Source organism: Schistocerca serialis, chromosome 2 (assembly GCF_023864345.2).
Source record: "Schistocerca serialis cubense isolate TAMUIC-IGC-003099 chromosome 2, iqSchSeri2.2, whole genome shotgun sequence".
NCBI lineage: Eukaryota > Metazoa > Arthropoda > Insecta > Orthoptera > Acrididae > Schistocerca > Schistocerca serialis.
In genome coordinates, this window is record NC_064639.1 from 6553762 (window position 1) to 6560656 (window position 6895).

A 6895-nucleotide genomic window follows, 5' to 3' on the forward strand; every position below is an offset into this window, starting at 1 on the left:
ATCGTCAATAAGAAGGTCCAAGGGATACAGTAAACCTGAAGTCAAGCATCGGAATCTGTAACTAGTGTCACAGGAATGGTTCAAAGCATAGACAGTAAGAAGAGTCAGTCTTCTTGTACTTAATTCGGCATTGTGCGTTTTCAATTTAATTCCGATCCAATTTCTGTGTTTCATCGTCAATAAGAAGGTCAGAGGGATACAGTAAACCTGAATTGAAGCATCGGAATCTATAACCAGTGTCACAGGAATGGTGCAAATCATAGTCAGTAAGAAGAGTCAGTCTTTTTGTTCTTAAGTCGGCATTGTGCCTTTTGTATTTAATTCCGATGTAATTTCTGTGTTTCATCGCCAATAAGAAGGTCCAAATGATAGAGTAAACCTGACGTGAAGCATCGGAATCTATATCTAGTGTCACAGGAGTGGTTCAAAACATAGACGGTAAGAAGAGTCAGTATTCTTGTACTTAAGTCGGTATTGTGCCTTTTGTATTTAATTCCATTGCAATTTCTGTGTTTCATCGTCAATAAGGTCAGAGGGATACAGTAAAAATGAAGTGAAGCATCGGAATCTATACCTAGTGTCACAGGAATGGTTCAAAACATAGACAGTAGGAAGAGTCAGTCTTCTTGTACTTAAGTCGGCATTGTGCCTTTTGTATTTAATTCCGATGCAAGTTCTGTGTTACATCGTCAATAAGAAGGTCCAAGGGATACAGTAAACCTGAAGTCAAGCATCGGAATCTATAACTAGTGACACAGGAATGGTTCAAAACATAGTCAGTAAGAAGAGTCAGTCATCTTGAACTTAAGTCGGCATAGTGCCATTTATATTTAATTCCGATGCAATTTCAGTGTTTCATCGTCAATAAGAAGGTCCAAGGGATACACTAAACCTGAAGCATCGGAAGCTATAACTAGTGTCACAGGAATGGTTCAAAACATAGACAGTAAGAAGAGTCAGTCTTCTTGTACTTAAGTCGGCATTGTGGCTTTTCTATTTAATTCCGATGCAATTTCAGCGTATTATCGTCAATAAGAAGGTCCAAGGGATACAGTACACCTGAAGTGAAGCATCAGAATCTATAACTAGTGTCAATGGAATGGTTCAAAACATAGACAGTAAGAAGAGTCTGTCTTCTTGTACTTAAGTCGGCATTGTGCCTTTTGTATTTAATTCCGGTGCAATTTCTGTGTTTCATCGTCAATAAGAAGGTCAGAGGGATACAGTAAACCTGAAGTGAAGCATCGGAATCTTCAACTAGTGTCTCAGGAATGGTTCAAAACATAGACAGTGGGAACAGTCAGTCTTCTTGTACTTATGTCGGCATTGTGCCTTATCTATTTAATTCCGAAGCAATTTCTGTGTTTCTTCGTCAATAAGAAGGTCAGAGGGATATAGTAAAACTGAAATGAAGCATCGGAATCTAAAATTAGTGTCACAGGTATGGTTCAAATCATAGACAGTAGGAAGGGTCATTCTTCTTGTACTTAATTCGGCATTATGCCTCTTGTAGTTAATTCCGATGCAATTTCGGAGTTTCATCGTCAATAAGAAGGTCCAAGGGATAGAGTAAACCTGAAGGAAGCATCGGAATCTATAACTAGTGTCACAGGAATGGTTCAAAACATAGTCAGTAAGAAGAGTCAGTCTTCTTGCACTTAAGTCGGCATTGTGCCTTTTGTATTTAATTCCGATGCAATTTCTGTGTTTTATCGTCAATAAGAAGGTCAGAGGGATACAGTAACCCTGAAGTGAAGCATCTGAATCTATAACTAGTGTCACAGGAATGGTTCAAATCATAGGCAGTAAGAAGATACAGTCTTCTTGTCCTTAAGTCGGCATTGTGCCTTTTGAATTTAATTCCGATGCAATTTCTGTGTTTCATCGACAATAAGAAGGTGCAAGGGATACAGTAAACCTGGAGTGAAGCATCAGAATCTATAACAAGTGTCACAGGAATGGTTCAAAACATAGACAGTAAGAAGAGTCAGTCTTCTTGTACTTAAGTGGGCATTGGGCATTTTGTATTTAATTCCGATGTAATTTCTGTGTCTCGTCGTCAATACGGTCAGAGGGATACAGTAAAAATGAAGTGAAGCATCGGAATCTATAGCTAGTGTCACAGGAATGGTTCAAAACATAGTCAGTAAGAGGAATCAGTCTTGATGTACTTAAGTCGGCATTGTGCCTTTTGTATTTAATTCCGATGCAGTTTCATTGTTTCATCGTTAATATGAAGGTCCAAGGGAAACTGTAAACCTTAAGTGGAGCATCGGAATGTATAACTAGTGTCAATGGAATGGTTCAAACATAGACAGTAGGAAGAGTCAGTCTTCTTGTACTTAAGTCGGCATTGTGCCTTTTGTATTTAATTCCGAGGCAATTTCTGTGTTTCATCGTCAATAAGAAGATCCAAGGGATACAGTAAACCTGAAGTGAAGCATCGGAATCCATAACTAGTGTCACAGGAATGGTTCAAAACATAGACAGTAAGATGAGTCAGTCTTCATGTACTTAATTCGGCATTGTGCATTTTGTATTTAATTCCGAAGCAATTTCTGTGTTTCATCGTCAATAAGAAGGTCAGACCGATACAGTAAACCTGAAGTGAGGCATCGGAATTTATAACTAGTGTCACTGGAATGGTTCACAACATAGACACTCAGAAGAGTCAGTCTACCTTCTACTTGGGTCGGCATTGTGCCTTTTGTATTAAATTCCGATGCTATTTCTGCGTTTCATCGTCAATAAGAAGGTCCAAGAGATACAGTAAACCTGAAGTGAAGCATCGGAATCTATAACTAGTGTCACAGGAGTGGTTCAAAACATAGTCACTGAGAAGAGTCAGTCTTCTTGTACTTAAGTCGGCATTGTGCCTTTTCGATTTAATTCCGATGCAATTTCTGTGTTTCATCGTCAATAAGAGGGTTAGAGGGATACAGTGAACATGAAGTGAAGCATCGGAATCTATTACTAGTGTCACTGGAATGGTTCAAAAAATAGTAAGTAAGAAGAGTCAGTCTTCTCGTCCATAAGTCGGCATTGTGCCTTTTGTATTTAATTCCGATGCAATTTCTGTGTTTCATCGTTAATAAGAAGATCCAAGGTATACAGTAAAAATGAAGTGAAGCATCGGAATCCGTAAATAGTGTCACAGGAATGGTTCAAAACATAGTCAGTAACAAGAGTCAGTCTTCTTGTACCTAAGTCGGCATTGTGCCTTTTCTATTTAATTCCGTTGCAATTTCGGTGTTTCATCGTCATTAAGAAGGTCCAAGGGATACAGTATACCTGGTGTGAAGCATCGGAATCTATAACTAGTGTCACAGGAATGGTTCAAATCATAGATAGTAAGAAGAGTCATTCTTCTTGCACTTAAGTCGGCATTGTGCATTTTCTATTTAATTCCGATCCAATTTCTGTGTTCATCGTCAATAAGAAGGTCAGAGGGATACAGTAAACCTGAAGTGAAGCATCGGAATCTATAAATAGTGTCACAGGAATGGTTCAAAACATAGTCAGTAAGAAGAGTCAGTCTCTTTGTACTTAAGTCGGCATTGTGCGTTTTGTATTTAATTCCGATGTAATTTCTGGGTTTCATCGTCAATAAGAAGGTCCAAATTATACAGTAAACCTGAAGTGAAGCATCGGATCCTATATCTAGTGTCACAGGAGTGGTTCAAATCATAGACAGTAAGAAGAGTCAGTCTTCTTGTACTTAAGGCAGTATTGTGCCTTTTGTATATAATTCCGATGCAATTTCTGTGTTTCATCGTCAATAAGGTCAGACGGATACAGTAAAAATGAAGTGAAGAATCGGAATCTATAGCTAATGTCACAGGAATGGTTCAAAACATAGACAGTAGGAAGAGTCAGTCTTCTTGTACTTAAGTCGGCATTGTGCCTTTTGTATTTAAATCCGATGCAATTCCTGTGTTTCATCGTCAATAATAAGGTGCAAGGGATACAGTAAACCTGGAGTGAAGCATCGGAATCTATAACTAGAGTAACAGGAATGGTTCAAACATAGACAGTAAGAAGAGTCAGCCTTCTTGTACTTAAGTCGGCATTGTGCCTTTTGTATTTAATTCCGATGCAATTTCTGTGTTTCATCGTCAATAAGAAGGTCCAAGGGATTCATTAAACCTAAAGTGAAGCATGGGAATATATAACTAGTGTCACAGGAATGATTCAATACATAGTCAGTAAGAAGAATCAGTCTTCATGTACTTAAGTCGACATTGTGCCTTTTGTATATAATTCCGATGCAATTTCAATGTTTCATCGTTAATAAGACGGTCCAATGGAAACAGTAAACCAGAAATGAAGCATCGGAATCTATAACTAGAGGCAATGCAATGGTTCAAACATAGACAGTGGGTAGAGTCAGTCTTCTTGTACTTTAATCGGCATTGTCCTTTTGTATTTAATTCCGAGGCAATTTCTGTGTTTCATCGTCAATAAGAAGGTCCAAGGGATACACTAAACCTGGAGTGAAGCATCGGAAGCTATAACTAGTGTCACAGAAATGGTTCAAAACATAGACAGTAAGGCGAGTCAGTCTTCTTGTACTTAAGTCGGCATTGTGCCTTTTGTATTTAATTCCGATTCAATTTCTGTGTTTCATCGTCAATAAGAAGGTCCAAGGGATACACTAAACCTGGAGTGAAGCATCGGAAGCTATAACTAGTGTCACAGGAATGGTTCAAATCATAGTCAGTAAGAAGAGTCAGTCTTTTTGTACTTAAGTCGGCATTGTGCCTTTTGTATTTAATTCCGATGTAATTTCTGTGTTTCATCGTCAACAAAATGGTCCAAATGATACAGTAAACCTGAAGTGAAGCATCGGAATCTATATCTAGTGTCATAGGAGTGGTTCAAAACATAGACAGTAAGGCGAGTCAGTCTTCTTGTACTTAAGTCGGCATTGTGCCTTTTCTATTTAATTGCGATGCAATTTAAGTGTATTATCGTCAATACGAAGGTCCAAGGGATACAGTAAACCTGGAGTGAAGCATCGCAATCTATATCTACTGTCAATGGAATGGTTCAAAACATAGACAGTAAGAAGAGTCTGTCTTCTTGTACTTAAGTAGGCATTGTGCCTTTTGTATTTAATTCCGATCCAATTTCTGTGTTTTATCGTCAATAAGAAGGTCAGAGGGAAACAGTAAACCTGAAGTCAAGCATCGGAATCTGTAACTAGTGTCACAGGAATGGTTCAAAACATAGACAGTAAGAAGAGTCAGTCTTCTTGTACTGAAGTCGGCATTGTGCCTTTTGTATTTAATTCCGATGCAATTTCTGTGTTTTATCGTCAATAAGAAGGTCAGAGGGATACAGTAACCCTGAAGTGAAGCATCTGAATCTATAACTAGTGTCACAGGAATGGTTCAAATCATAGGCAGTAAGAAGATACAGTCTTCTTGTCCTTAAGTCGGCATTGTGCCTTTTGAATTTAATTCCGATGCAATTTCTGTGTTTCATCGACAATAAGAAGGTGCAAGGGATACAGTAAACCTGGAGTGAAGCATCAGAATCTATAACAAGTGTCACAGGAATGGTTCAAAACATAGACAGTAAGAAGAGTCAGTCTTCTTGTACTTAAGTGGGCATTGGGCATTTTGTATTTAATTCCGATGTAATTTCTGTGTCTCGTCGTCAATACGGTCAGAGGGATACAGTAAAAATGAAGTGAAGCATCGGAATCTATAGCTAGTGTCACAGGAATGGTTCAAAACATAGTCAGTAAGAGGAATCAGTCTTGATGTACTTAAGTCGGCATTGTGCCTTTTGTATTTAATTCCGATGCAGTTTCATTGTTTCATCGTTAATATGAAGGTCCAAGGGAAACAGTAAACCTTAAGTGGAGCATCGGAATGTATAACTAGTGTCAATGGAATGGTTCAAACATAGACAGTAGGAAGAGTCAGTCTTCTTGTACTTAAGTCGGCATTGTGCCTTTTGTATTTAATTCCGAGGCAATTTCTGTGTTTCATCGTCAATAAGAAGATCCAAGGGATACAGTAAACCTGAAGTGAAGCATCGGAATCCATAACTAGTGTCACAGGAATGGTTCAAAACATAGACAGTAAGATGAGTCAGTCTTCATGTACTTAATTCGGCATTGTGCATTTTGTATTTAATTCCGAAGCAATTTCTGTGTTTCATCGTCAATAAGAAGGTCAGACCGATACAGTAAACCTGAAGTGAGGCATCGGAATTTATAACTAGTGTCACTGGAATGGTTCACAACATAGACACTCAGAAGAGTCAGTCTACCTTCTACTTGGGTCGGCATTGTGCCTTTTGTATTAAATTCCGATGCTATTTCTGCGTTTCATCGTCAATAAGAAGGTCCAAGAGATACAGTAAACCTGAAGTGAAGCATCGGAATCTATAACTAGTGTCACAGGAGTGGTTCAAAACATAGTCACTGAGAAGAGTCAGTCTTCTTGTACTTAAGTCGGCATTGTGCCTTTTCGATTTAATTCCGATGCAATTTCTGTGTTTCATCGTCAATAAGAGGGTTAGAGGGATACAGTGAACATGAAGTGAAGCATCGGAATCTATTACTAGTGTCACTGGAATGGTTCAAAAAATAGTAAGTAAGAAGAGTCAGTCTTCTTGTCCTTAAGTCGGCATTGTGCCTTTTGTATTTAATTCCGATGCAATTTCTGTGTTTCATCGTTAATAAGAAGATCCAAGGTATACAGTAAAAATGAAGTGAAGCATCGGAATCCGTAAATAGTGTCACAGGAATGGTTCAAAACATAGTCAGTAACAAGAGTCAGTCTTCTTGTACCTAAGTCGGCATTGTGCCTTTTCTATTTAATTCCGTTGCAATTTCGGTGTTTCATCGTCATTAAGAAGGTCCAAGGGATACAGTATACCT